The following is a 16,261-nucleotide window of genomic DNA, read 5'->3' on the forward strand; positions in this document are numbered from 1 at the left end:
GACCAAGAAATGGGGGTCAAAACTATAATTTGTCATTAAAATTAGAAAGATCATATCATGGGGAACATGTTTATAAAGTTTCAAGTTGATTGGACTTCAGCTTCATCAAAAACTACCTCGACCAAAAACTTTAACCTGAAGCGAACGGACGCACAGACGGACGAACAAACGAACGGACGAACGAACGAACGGACGAACGAACGAACGGACGAACGGAGGCACAGACCAGAAAACATAATGCCCCTCTACTATCGTAGGTGGGGCATAAAATTTGAAACCAGCAAATCATTCAGGAAAGTTGCAAAAGTACAGAATCTAGATTTCAGGAATCCATCTCTTAGGCCCGAGAACACAGTTATTCGTAGTGTATTTCTTTTAAACAATAAATTCAAATTAAAAAAATCGCACCTGCTCTTTCTCAAAAAGATTTTTACAGTGTAGTGTACTACCAGTGAGACAAATAATATCAAAATTATAGAAACTTCTACCAGCTCTTACTCAAAATATTGACAATTCTGTGTTAAGGGAGTGTAAAATTCAGTTTGACAGCTTCAGACGTGATGACATTTGACCTTTTTGAACTGGACCAAATCACTACTTAACATAAAGATTCAGCACCCAAATTTGTTTAACATGTAATAACATCCCCCTACTTAATATGTCATGCATTTAATATCAAGAAATAAATTGAGAAAGTGTATTAAATAAAACATGCAAGTTATACACTGTTTACACTAGGGACTTTATTCGTAGACAACGAAAACCAAAGGACGATAACTGTGTCCTTGGACCATTTAAAATTGAATTATTTGTAAATATTTCTTGAAAAAATTGTATCATAACAAGCATTGTATGAGTATTGCATGGCAATACATAGTCCCTAGTTACAAATGCATTGTAATGGAACGAAATTCTAACTTGATCTATAATTTTTCATGATGTAAACTACATAAAAAACAAACAAGCCTGCAAGCAAATTGTACAAAAGAAAAGGGAAAAAAATTCAAAATGTCATTTATCTAAATAAAATGTTTTTATAAATCTTTGGAAAAAATGAGTTATTTTCCTTTGAACAGAAATCTAGTAATTGATAAGTATTTCATCAAAAATGTAATTCTAGGGAAAGTTGAAAAATAAGTTATTTCCCTTTGAACAGACATTTAGTAATTAAAAAGTATTTCATCAAATATTTAATTCCAGGGAGAGAGCTTTAATTGAAATAGGCGGAAAGGTAGAAACAGGGAAATCGGACTTGACATGTAACTTGTGATTATTAAACAATACACCAAATATCAAATCAATATCTTCAAGCATGAAGAAAAAAAGTCTGGAAAACTGATTCACCGGTCTTTCGGCCGGACAGACGGACAGACAGACATAGTGCAACGCTAATCAAACTTGTTAAATTTATAAAGGTGATTTCTTGCCGTAACAAAACGTTGCGACAAATTAATACATAACATACAATATCTATACTATTAAACGAGAAGACCTCATTTTGTGTGTCGCTTCTCTTCCTTCCACAATAAATTAATCATCATGCCTCTGTGTACTTTAGGTAACATTCATAGTCGCATTTGTCATCCATTCTTATGATTATTCAGATTGAGTTATTTTGGGAGAAAAACTACTAAATAGGTGTCCGGATATTGTTTCCGTTATCAGACTGACTTTTAGTCACATATAAGACTTCCGGTTTTAAACAAGCACAAGAACAACAAATCAGTCAGGATCCTACTTCGTCAGAATTATCTCCCCATTACGCCAGTTCATTTTCACAATCGTAGAAATGGAAGCCATTGTAGGGATGACGCGCTACCAATTTTGCTCATAGAAACCGATAAATTTATCCACATTGCACCATTATGATCCTTATATGTCAGTTGTATTGTAAAAGACAAATGTATCAACTAGCTAATGATCATCAGTTAATGATCTTGTAATTACTTAATGCACAGCTGCATCACATCTGTTCATTGCCATAGCAACAAGTGTTATCAATCCAAAAAAGCCAACTGATTCGATGTTTTTTTAAATAAGTTTTTGTTAATTAGAAATTGACTTTTGCTTTTAAATATGTGTGAAAGTAAAATATTCATGGAAATATACCTTGTCCTGTTTTATGTGTGCCAATAATTATCTGTCCTATAACTGTGACTGTTGGAAATATTTATTGGCACTGAATAAAGGTCAATCTGTAGTCTAAATTAAACTAAGCATTTGACAATTTGTCTGCCAGATGATACATATTGGACTGATTGTGTGTTAAATATATTCATCAAGGTAACCAATGGAAAGCAATACTTCCTACTGGTATACGTGAATACATATATCTTTAAAATGACTGCTTTTGTCTTCTCACGATATTTAATTTAGATAATTGATTGTTAAATTTAACTTGATATCTATGTGTAATACGGTTTGAATATTGTCTTTAATAGATAAAAAATATTGGCAAATGTCTGAATGACCGGAATGACTTGTTTCGATTGTTGATGTAACAATGAAGGGGTTTATTCCTTATCAAGACAAAACATAATAAACTATCGTAATAAATAAAGGCAACAGTAGTATACCGCTGTTCAAAACTCGTAAATCTATGGACAAATACAAAATCGGGGTAACATAAAAATAAGCTCTTAAGGTTCATGAGGTTTGCCTGTACTCATAGTAAATTTTGAGGTGAACTTCGGCCATTTTAACCATAGGGTCCACATGAACCTTAATAACGGATACATAACATATATCATTCATACATTTACCAAAATGAGTAAAGTGTTGTAATGTATCCATCATCGCTTCGGAAACAGCAACTAAACAAACAAAAATAACAAAAGTGACCTCAAGATGTCAGTATCAAGTTTTACTGAACTTCCCATCGTATTTAATTTACAGTTGTAGGGAATTCTAATGTTCTCGCGAGAGCTACAATATAATGACTCAATGACGACCACAATAAATTATAATGTTCATATACATAATATATAAACAATCATATTAAAAAACAAATATATAGAAAAAAATAAACCACTGTACATGCATAGCAATTACAAAGTAAACCAATATGTAAAATTTGATTTATCGTTGCTAGATATTATTTTGTCACCGTAAGGGATCAATAGAAACCGTAGTTAACTCTTTGATCCTTTTTTTTTGCAAATTATACATCCTTCACTGCCCAATATGCTCACGAACGTATATTTTGATATATAAACCAGGTCAATAAAAGTTGTGGATAAATTAAATAGAACCAACAGAACAAAAATAGACACGAAATTCCTCGAGAAAAATAATAACACAGCCTCGACCCAAGACAACTAATCACTAAAGGGCTCATGCCTGGATAAGACACCTAAATGGATTTGTGATACATTTCAATTTCTAAAAGAAATTTTCTGGATTGGTAGTAAGTGATATTAAATAATTTCGTCTAAGACAGGATAAACATGTATATTGGGCCAAAAAAAAGGTAGGATAATAAACCGATTTTTCATGTTAAGAAGGTGTATTTGCGAAAAATACAGTTCGCGAGCCTTAAAAGACTGGTATCTTTCGCAAATATTTTTTGCAAATACCACGGCAGAGAGGGTAAAAAAGGCATACATATCCTTTTGGCAAATACCCTGTCGGCGTTAAAAAATTAACGATATTCATTTGATAACAGTAAATTGGTAAAAAAATCACTAGCTATCAACCAAACAAAATCCAGGATTCTTACATAAGGTGTAATTATACGAGAAATGGTGCACAAGAATAAAAAAAAACAGTTAGCTATATAAGAAACAAAAAGTAAAAACACCGAGTACTGAACTCCTTGAAAATATAAAACGGAAAGTCCCTAATCCTAAGCTCAAACACATGAAACAAATGGACAACAACTGTCATATTCCTGACTTGGTACAGGCATTTTTTTTATGTAGACAATGATTGATTAAAACTAGTTTTATAGCTAGCTTAAGCTCTCACTTTTTTTAACAGTCGCATCATAAGAGAATTGATATCTCGGATGCTTTGGTTAAAATAATGTACTGGCCCTATGAAAACCATATGGTTGTCCTCTATAAACTTGGCTGAGATCCAGACCACATTTTCAATTTTAAGAGATTTTAGACTGTTTTAATCTCAATCAAAGAAATGACATAATAACTGCACATGCCCTCATTAATTGATGAACGGGTAAGCGGAATGGTTATAATAAAGACTTAATATCTTGATATTTAGATTATTTTTGTTTTAATCAATTTGATTTATGCAATTGAATAAATACCTTTGTATATGGTATTGCCACAGACTAATATATATGTTAAACTGAACGCTCATATTAATTTTCTGATGAAGGTAAATCTCGTAAAGTGCTTCAATCGTATTAAATTCATAAAGTGTTGTTTTATTTTTTCACAGTTCCGAAGTAATCCAATGCGTAAATTTTGAAGTCCCTTGCTGAATCAGTAGAAATCGTAGTTGATTATATTTGAACCATACACTCGATACAGTGTTAATGACCAACACATACATTAGGTTCATGGATATCTATAAATAGTTCAGATTTTATAAAAAATGTGAATAAATTGACTATAAGATCTGTCATCAACAACATTTTTTTCGAGAAAAAAAATCTGAACTAAGACAATTCCTCATTATGGATTCAGACAAGGTAAACAAGTTATCAAAGGTACCAGGAATATAATTTAGTACGCCAGACGCGCGTTTCGTCTACATAAGACTCATCAGTGACGCTCATATCAAAATATTTATACATAATAAATATTTGATATGCCCGAGGAAGCTATAGAGGTGTCAGTAGTATTTTGGAAGATAATATTCAGACGTGGCAATAACTAAAAGAAATTCATTTCGACAAAAACAGGATGAAAATTAATATTCTATTAAACCAAAAAAAATGTAGTATAATGCAATAAATAGTGTACATAAGGACAAATACGCAACCGTTCTAACCATATAAAAAAAGTACTATTGTTTGCAAACAAAAAAATCATGCTGACCTCAGAATATCAATGGATGTAATTATTAAGCTTTTGTTAAACATGTTTAATTCAACTTTACATATACTTGTTAATAGATATCCCTATTTGATTTATGGCTCCCTTTTCATGTGAATAAACCTTGACATATGTTTCATTTTTGCAATGAATTAACTCTCTTTTAACAGACTATGTTTTTTAATATTTTTTTGCCCAAATTTAGTTTTTATTAATCTAGGTTCTTAAATTAACTCAGCTTTTGTCAACTTATTTTCGATGAAATTTTGACTCAAAGGAATGTGAGGTTCATATCTACATCATGTTCATACAGGTAACATATAGACAATAATGATTGCTGAGCATTATTATGTAACATACTTTAGATATGTGTTAATATTTGGTCGTTTTTTGACTGTATGAAAAGTTTTTTTTTATTGTTCACTCTACCACGCATTGTAAAGATATATATAAATTTATATAAGTTAATCAAAATACCAAAATGCATTTTTCTTGTACTATTAAGCAAAATGGTAAATGACCAAATGACTTTACTCAATTTAAAAGTCAACTATATAAGGATAAATTATTCATCAACGAAATATCACAAAACAGCTTATTGTTATAAGCTTTAAATAACAAGTCCATTTATATATTTATGTATCATTTTGCCAAATGCATGAATGACCAACATTTTTTAACATAGGTTCGTTATGTTTTAACTAGAGGTATGGCTTTACTTCCTACGAATGTCTTTTAAAGAAATTAAAATCGATGAATAAAAGGATATGTGAGTACTCTGCCTATGAGACAGCAACCAAACAAAAAAGCCATCATTATATCACAAAAGCTTATGGTTAAAGCGTTTGTTTGAACATTTAAATTGATTAACAGTTTTGAGGATTTCAATTGAAGTTGCTTGTGTAAAAATAGTTATTTTTCATTTTTTATAGATTATAGATTGATACATTTGTATTTTAAATAACAAATGTTTACTTCGACTCTATATATGCTCGTTAATAAAAACATCAGTATAATAGTATTACTCTAGAATGCTATATATGAAACCGAAAGTATACTCGCTGTTCATGTGAATACAAATTGTCCTGTTTCCTTATGGCAAAAATAAAATTAACCTTCTACCGATAATGTTAAAACTATTGATGGTATTTCGTTGTGTGTTTGGCTGTTTGAGCCATATGAGTGGAAATGCATATAAACATGAAAAACGCCATTTTTAAAACTCAATAAGCAAAACGGAAGTGATGAACACAAATTACAGATTTTTGACAAACGAAACGAATAAATAAAGTATAATCGTTACAACTGGCACTGCATAAATACATAGATTAAGTTGTGAGTATGAGTACCAATGAGAGAACTCTCCATCTAGGTCCCAATTTCTAAAAGTAAACCATTATACTAGTAAGTCAAAGTACAGTCTTCCACACGGATCATTTGCTCACACCGCACAGCAACCTATAAAGGGTCCCACAAATGACTTGAGTAAAACGTAAAAGCATTCAAACAGGAAAAAAACGATCTGATCCATATAAAAACACGTGAAACGAGAAACCCTCATAACTACTTCAACAAACTACAACCACTGAAAAACACCAGCGGGTTTAAAGTTTGTATTATGCTGGAGTTTTATTTAAATTTAGCTTTTGATAATTTGTCTGAAAAAACTTCTAATTCTTAGTGAAGGTGGTTATTTGGCGGAAGGTGTAGTAAATATTTTCATAAGGGTAACTAATTTAAAATCAATACTTATCATAATTCTAAATGGATACCTATTTCTTTGCCTTGGTCTTTTTCAACGACTTCCATTGTCGTCCCGGGATATTTAAATAATATTATCCATTGTAATATAGTTCAATTCGCTTTATAATTTAAAAAATGATCATAAAACGGTGTATACTAAGCGTTGTAAAAGGTAAATATCCAGATTTACCGTAAGTAAAATAACAAATGCAGTATTTAGAAAAATGTTAAAATGACCGCGTGACTCCGTTTAAAGATTAAATCGACTTTATAAGTGTAAATTGCTGATGAAGACAAAACCTGAAAAGACAGAGAATTAAAAAAAAGCTCTGAATAACGAGTCTATTATTTATATATCATTTAGCAAAATGTTGAGTGATCGAAATTTTTCAGCATGAGCCGCTTTAAAACAATTTAAAAATGTCTGTACCAAGTCCGGAATATAACAGTTGTTGTTCATTCGTTAGTTGTGTTTTATCATATGATTTTGACATTTGATTAATGACTTTCCGTTTTGAATGTTCCTCGTAATTCAGTTTTTTTGTGATTTTACTTTTTCCCAAGTTTAGCCTTTTATACTTTTTTTGTGAAAAGGAAAAAAAAAACAAATCGATGAAAAAAGGTACGGGATTAATCTGCCGTTTCCTAATAGACAACAACCAAACAAACACAATAAGCCATCAAGAGGGCACCTTAGGACTTACAGGGCATTTGATGAACATTAGAATTAATTGATTTACAGTTTTATCGAGTTCTACATAATGCCATTGTCAATGAAATGTTAAGGGAATGTATACACTCTACAGTTCAGCTGTGTAGTTTCGCATTTTGAGCCCTGTGGAAATTTTAAATATGAGAGCTAGTGTCCAATAAAATTCATTTTAGATAGGTGAGTATTAAAATAGCCTTCGTATTGGGTTTATATGACCATGAAGATTATATAATGTATGTAATATAGGCTGTTTTCTGTATAACAGTCCGTATTTGTATGTCCATACTATACATTGGTCTGGCAATTACTGTAATGGTTTTTTTTCCAACTTTTTGTCGCATGAACTTTGTGAATAGATTTTACGAAAAAAAATGAGGTGAAAGACACCCATTTTTGTTTATCAGTAGGAAGATAAATGTCAACAGTTTCTTCAAAGGTATCACTCAAAGGCATTAGAATTCTTGTTTGATTCAAAATTTTGGGGGATATGTGACATGTTCACCCCCTTTTTGCAATATTTTATGGTAAATAAATGCAGAATTTTGCCATGGATAAACATAAAAGAAATTATTTATCACTTTTTTTTTACTCTTGAAAATCAAATATATGGATGATACTAATTACATTCATATGAACATGTTCAGCACAAACAGTTAGGTTAACGCATTAGAAATCCAGGAATAGGAGATGATATAACATTTTGTACTAATTTGATTTTCTAACTGTGGAGTGCTACCGAATCCCGAGCTTAAAAACACCCGATCCCGGAAAATCATTAGATACGCTCGGATGAGTATATGGAGGGTTCTGTAGGATTTTTTAAATTAATGTTCTGTCTCAGAAATAACTGCAAGATTTGCATTTAACAGGACAAAATAAATAGTCTGCCAATCATTATGAAAGGTAATGAGGAAATAGTGTACAAGGGTGAAAATAATTACTCAAGGTAGAAACATAACAGAAGATATGTCAGTTGCAAAATTAAAATCCTACTCAATCTCCACAAATCAAATATTCGTCCTCTAAAACAGTGGCTAGTACAACATAGTTATTTTCCTCTTTTTTTAAAGATTGATAGTTTCCATAAAATGTTCAACGTCTTCATATAGGTTACCCAATAGAAGTTATCATTATTTTAATTGGATACCTTGCATTTCTTTGTGACTTCTTAATCAACGACTTTTCATTCATGTTATCCTTTGTCTAATGACTTTATATGTGTGCAATTTCATTTCTAAGTGAAAAACTTTAAAGAAAAATGGCTTGCATTAAAGCCTTTTAAGAATATCTAGATTTACCTCAAACAGAATAACGAATTCAATGTTGTAGTTCTTAGCAGATAGCTAAAATGACAATGGGACTACTTTTTATACCGTCGACACTATGTGGATAAATTAATTATCCAGAGACAAGACGATATATTACAAAACAATTAAAAACTAGTGCATTAAACCAGGTCTGTCTGAGTAACGAGTCATCTACATTTGTATATAACATTTGTCAAAATATGCATTTATTAGGAAGTACCTATATTTTTCAAAATAGGTTTCCCAAGTTTAATCTTCAAGTATGGTTTGTACACCCTAGCATATCTTTGAAAATAAATACAAATCGATGAAAAGGATTAGGGCATTGGAATGTCGTACCTGTAAGACAACAACCGTACAGAGAAAAAAAATCATTAGGATATGTTAAAAAGTTTATGCGAAGTAATCTACATGCTGATTTGTAATAAGCTTTTGTTAAATCATCTGTTTATGAATTAAGAAATCAGAAAAAGACTAGCTAGGGTGTCCATTTACAAATTTGACCCAAGATAATTTAACTATTTCTAATTCTTTTTTTTCTGTAATATGCCTCTTCATCTGTTTTTTTTTTATTATGCATCCTAGACTTCCATATATTCGGCTTTGACTTTCCTTATGAAGGTACACTCTGATAAGCGCGTCTGACGCGTGAAATCTAAAAAGTCTTATTCTCACTATTTGCAAATTTATACGAGACAAGTACAAACCAGTTATTTTAAGATTTTATAGATTCATATGTTTACCTTTTGTTTAATTCAACTCAATATACATGATATATGCACGTTAATAGATATACTCACTGGTAAACAAGAATTGTCCCGTGCTGGTATATGTAAAACCGAAAGTATACTCACTTTTGTATGTGAATGAACCTTGTCCTCTTTTTTTTACAATAAATTAAACTGTCCTTTAACCGCTACTGTTAAAAATATCTATTATGGCACTGCATAAAGTCTGTATTAATCTGTTTTCTTAACTAAACTCAACGTTTGACAACTTGTCTTCAATGACCTTCTTATTCGAAGAGAAGATAACTATTTCGCTGTCGTCATCAATGTTATTAATGAACATCAATACTAATATCATTAGTATAATTGGATACCTATTTACCTGCGTTAATCTAGGTCACTGACTTTTTTGTCGTCTCGAGATATTGAATTCATATGGTATGTTGAATTATAATTTTAGTTTTTGCTCGATCAACTGAGGGAAAATCAAGGTTACAGCTGATGTAATATGGGTAAAATTAAAGAAAACTTTCAAATATGCAACTTGCATCACCTAATTTTATTTTATATGATTTAACAGCAGTTCAGTATAAGTAGAATAATTGAGTAAGTTCAGTTTTACTTCAAGGCCGATTGTTGTTAAAGTTGGATTGTACTGTGTCTATATTATATTAATTATAATATTGGAAACTATTGTGTCTACAAACAGACAGAAACGAATAAAAAATAGATAAAAATAAAATCATTGAATTGTTTTTGCGATTAAGAATGTGTATAAACCTATATTACAGTAAGCGCCTATTTAGCACGGAACACCATAGAATATCCCAAAATACAACAGAACACACTTTGTATACCAATTTGATATATTAATATTTTAGACCTTGTTACTGTTGTTATTGTTATTTCTTTCTATAATTTGACGTTTGTTATTCAAATAAATTCAATTTTTCTATATACGGTTGTCTCACTATCACCTGTCCCAGAATTTACTCGGCTTTTGATCGGGTTCATAACAAATTAATTAGATATAAGAAGATGTGGTATGAGTGCCAATGGAACAACCTTCCAACCAAGTCACAATTTGTTAAAGTAAACCATTATAGGTCAATGTATGGTCTTCAACACGGAGCTCACAACGAACAGAAAGCTATAATGGGTCCATAAGTGACTATAGTGTAAAATCATCGAACTGGAAAACCAACGATCTAGTCTATATAAAAAACAGAAACAAGAAAAAATTATGAACCAAACAAACAAAAGACACTTAACATCAGGTCCCTGACTTCGGACAGGTGCAAACAAATGTAACGGGTTTGAAAAGTATGATTTGCCACTGATGAGTATTGTGTAGATAGAATACGCGATAGTTTACAATATAATTAAAAGCTGGTTTAGTTTAAATATATTTTATTATTTAAAAATGACAAATGGATTAGACACAAGTTTTTCAACTAAGTAATGTCTTCTCCAAATAGCTGGTTACTTTGATAAGTTACCTTTTCCTACGTTTGTTGGCTTCATTTTTTAAATAAAGGTTGAAATCATTCTTTTTATCTTTCAAATTTATGTTTAAAATGAAAATACTTTTAATTTTTCTTCCACATGTAAAAGAGTAAAACTTGAAAGGAGTAATATCTAATGAGACGTAATTATGTTTTTTAACTTTAAATCAATAAGACTTATCTAGCAGAAATACAATTGAGAATGGAAATGGGGAATGTGTCAAAGACACAACAACCCGACCATGGAGCAGAAAACAGGCGAAGGCCACCAATGAGTCTTCAATGCAGCGAGAAGCTGGCCCCTAAGGAACAAAGACTGGCGTCCAGAATATGAACCAGCACATAATAAATTGAATTATGTGAAAATGATAAATCTTTGAATTTTGTAAATCAGCCGTTATTGTCTTCTGGTGCTTTCTTCCTGATGAAAAATCCTCTGTCATGATGAGTCCATGCTATGACCACGATTTGTTCACTTCCGATGTTTCAAACAAATTCACAATTTATCATGTTTGCAATGCAACCCAACACTGAATCACTAGAAACAACGACTTTGATTGGCTGATCATGATTGTTTACATGGGAGAAAGTTCAAATTCCGACAATAATGGAATTTGATGGGACTGGCGTACAAGTGAGAGGTTTGGTGCTATAAAACCTGGTTGAATCCACCTTTTTCTACATACGAAAATACCAGCTCCAAGTCAGGAATATGACAGTTGCTATACATTCATTTGATGTGTATGCGCTTTTGATTTTGCCATTTGATGAGGGACTTTCCATTTTAAATTTTCCTCGGAGCTCAATATTTTTGTGATTTTACTTGTTTTTGTTTTGTTAAAAATGTAAAATCGGACAACGCGTATTAAAAGAATACAGCATGCCAGTTAGGAGAGAGCGGGTGAAAACGATCACATTTAAACGCTGTCAATGCTAGATCTATTTTTTAACCTTCAAATTAAAAAGACGACGGTAATACGTTGTGTAAAGTCATTATGACATTTGACTTAGTCTCGAGATCCCGATTTATAACGTGTGTACTGATTTTACGATAATTTCATGAATGAAAAAGAGCAACTTTACCTATTTCATAAAAGAAACACGAATTAAATAACATTCAACAATCGTACAAGATAACAATCAGTAAAATTTTCAATATTTAAGCACAACCGACACTTACTAACAAGTTTCAATATTTTGATGAAACGTCTCTAGAATTGCATGTTTAAAAATGCACTTTCTCCCTCGGCCTTATACGTTGTTTGATAAGTGAAACGATTGTCCTCTTAAATGCAAAAAAAAACATCTACAAGAACATATATTGAAACTTCAAAACCCCACTGCTATTGTTCATCTGTTCCAATAAATGTATTCCAATAGACAACATACCGCGGATTTTAAGAATGGTAGAGAAGGAATCAGTTTTATCTGCTTTGGCTTGATTTATCTGACGTCACAAAGATGGATATGCGCCATGACATAAAAGCAAGCACTTGCTTTAATCAAAGAGCTGATAGCTCTGAAGTGGAAGAAGGTGAATAAAAGGTAACTTGAATTACCATACATGTAAAAGCAGCCCCACTTACCCAGGCTGCTTTGTTCCATTATCGTTAAAATGTATTTTTTTTCTTCAAACAAGAAAAGGTCATAAGTACATGGATTTCCCATCCGTACAATCATTTTCTATGTTCAGTTGACTATGAAAATTAGGTAAAATCTTTAATTTGGCAGTAATTAAGAAGATCATATCAAGAGGAACACATGTGTTCTAAGTTTCAAGTTGATTGGATTTCAACTTCATCAAAAACTACCTCGACCATAAACTTTATAACCAGAAGCAGGACGGACGGACAGACTAGAAAACATATTGCCCATAAATGGAGCATAAAAATAGTAAGACTTGTTACATACCTGCCAACTTTTGAAAGTTCCCATATGAGTTTTTACTGCACAACAATTTTAAAGGTCTGGATTGTCTAGAAAAAGTGTCATATTTGTATGATGAACTTACATTCCTTTTCCTTAAGTCTGTTTGCATGATTCTAGTTATATATTAAATCGGTAGAAAAAATATACATGAAGCTAGCAGACCAGGGTTTATTTTCCAGATTAAGAATATTAGATGCTTGTTGAAATTTCCAATTTTGAATTATGCACAAAGATGGACCTTTAACAGGTTGGGAACAACACTCCAAATGAGGGTAACCTAACTGGAAGATCATCCCAACCCACTGTAAAAAATGAACACAAAATAGAATTTTTCAATAAAATGCTGAAAATAGGCTTTAAAGTATTAAAATGCATTGCAAAAAACAAATATTTCATTAAATAAATTTAAGTAGAATATTCCTATGTTATTCCTTTTCATATTGGATACAAATTTTATTGAGTCTACTGCAGACACTTTGTAGTCAAAGTGTTTCAACTGAGGTACTACACAGGCGTCAAAAGGCGTCATTATGGAGTAAAGGGGGTGGCGTCAAAAAGCGTCATTATGGAGGAAAGGGTTAAGTACTGAATGGTCAAAACATCATGTTTTTTTATCGACATAAATTTTGTCATAAATGTAACCAAATGATGTAGAAATTGTGTTTTTTCTTCAAATTTCCATCAAATTGTAATGTTTATAGTTCCATTATTGCCTCTCTATTTGAATAAAATAAAATAATAAGAAGAATCTGTTTCTTGTTTTGTTTTGTTTTGTTTTTGACAAATGATTGTTCACTGCTAGCAAATGAATCATTATATTTATATATCTTATCTGTATATATTTTTGTTCATGTCTTCATCTCCTTATCATTTGTAAATGTATAGACAAATAAGAAAGACATAAGCTCCACATGTATATTTGCAACATCGTAAATTAATTAAAAAAAAAACACTCTATTGTAAACAAAATTATGATATAAACTTCAATTTAATCCTTGAAAGGAGGTCTAGATTGCTAAAATAATTTATAAATTTTAATTTTTTTATTTGTCCAAAATCATTTAAATTCATTTAATCAACATCCTTTTATGATTATTTGATTAAAATATTAATCATTTATAGTCTTTTTACAATTTACATTTTTAAAAGCAAAATAACTGAAAACAGGATAAAACAAAGGGAAGTAACAAAGAAGTATTTCAATATTCCCAATACACATCGTTTTGATAACACAACGGCAGTTAGCCGGAGGTAAACATCGTTGATTACCAGTATGTTTGACACCCAAGCTGTCAAGTGAAGCCATATAATTATACATCTTCTTTGATGTTCAGGTAAAATTTAACACAGATGTCAATTACACCCGTACAGTAGAAAGAAATGATCAAATATGGCGTCTGAAAAATTTCATACACGGGAGTTTTTTCTCCTAAACGGGAGGTTCACATGTATGTTACGAAGGGCATCTAATTCACATGACAAAGGAAAACCATGAATAAAGACAACACTTTATATATCCTTTTTATTTATATAAAAACAAAATCTTCTTGTCTGCAGGATTGCAAATTCGTAACGTCAAGGGCGAACTTGTAAACAGGGCGAGTTGTCCCGATACCAAATTCACGCATGCGTAATACAAATATCTACAGTTAAAACATCCTGTTACAAGTAAACAAATAACGTTCATGTGGATGAGATGAAATCTAATAATTTACATAAATAAAAGGGTCATATTTACGATAGTGATTGTTTTACAATCATAATTTACAAATTAAATGATTCAGATGCCTAATCATGTGTAAAAATCGGTGTCAGGAATCTAAGTTGTTTTGAAATTGTAATACACGAAATGAATGCGGCAGACGGAGACTCAATGCCAATGGTCAGCCCCTTAAGTCTTCAGAAGACTTGACGTCTTCTTCCACTAAAAATTGTCTTATTCTTTGAACCAGGATAAAAAAAATAAGACTGCATGCATTCATTAATATTCGGATTATTTTCATATCTATATCGGATTCAAAATATCACTAAAGCATTTGACATAAGTTTGAAGTTTCTGGTTATTGTGTTCTTTTTTTTTTTGTGTTTGAGCGTAATACTATGTGAATCTTATGGGTGTTTGAGTAAGGGGTTGTTACACTTTATATATTATTTTGTCATAAGGGAATCAAGTGATGCAGATAAAGTAAGACAATATGTCTGCTTCATTAGAATTCTGACATAATTTTGTACACCATATTGAAACAATAAATGTTTTTTCAAGTAGCAGGATCAATGCTGTTGGAGGTAATGCGGAATATGAGATGTGTGTATCTCCCTAAAATTACCTATAGTATGAAGTATTAAAGGATGTGGTCAAATTCCAATGATATTAGAGAAAAATAAGTGGAAAATGTTATAATTGATAATATTAATAACAAATCATATCATTAAAAACATAATCATGATAGTAGATTTAGGACTGTCTTTCATCAGCTCTTTCGGTTCTTGGTTTCTTCTCTGCATTGGTTTCGTTTTCATTGCCTTTGCTTTGTTAACAACCAAATACAATCCATCAGAAGTTATGACATTGTCATGTTTTCGTTTCTTACTTTTATTTAAGAACTTACTTTTTTCTTGTCTGGTTTAGTTTTTTAAATATATCGTCAGCGATAATCTATTGTTTGTAGGAATTGACAGGAATCTAATCTTCTAAATGGTGCTGATTACAAATTGATGAACAGAAAGTCAACCGTGAGACAGTATGTTGACCAAATGTGGAGCATGCTGCGTGGAGCTTCTATGTGACAGCCACTTTCATCAATGGTTCATATATTCTGAGTTAATGTTTGTTCATAGGATGTTTGATGCCCAAACGTCTATTTGCTGCATTAACACACTCTCGAACTCTTGGTTTAATATTTCGATAACTGCGACTAATATAAATATAAATCCTTAAGTTGTGCACTTGCAATTTGTAAAGTTCATCAGCCCTTGCTATGCCGTCGTCATCTAAAATTGCGTTGATATTGGATTTGTCTTTCTTGTGTGCTGACACCAACCAGGAACATATATGTTTTTAGATACATTGTATATTGTTCCTAGCACCAACACGATTTTGCAAGTAATGCTGCACATTGACCTTCAAATGTTTTCTTCATAACCGCCGTTTTACTATTGGAAAAGCTTTTTCTATGGCATTGGTCAGCGCCTTTTCGTTGTCACTGCCAAACTCTATATTATCATGGAGTCACAAGTTCTAGTGAAGCAGAATCGTGGGGATAAAAAGCTATATAAGCATCCTTATGTAGCAGCATTCGTCCTGCGTAGATTTGGGCCTTCAATATATGCCATGTTC

This window comes from Mytilus galloprovincialis, chromosome 5, assembly GCF_965363235.1.
Source record: "Mytilus galloprovincialis chromosome 5, xbMytGall1.hap1.1, whole genome shotgun sequence".
NCBI lineage: Eukaryota > Metazoa > Mollusca > Bivalvia > Mytilida > Mytilidae > Mytilus > Mytilus galloprovincialis.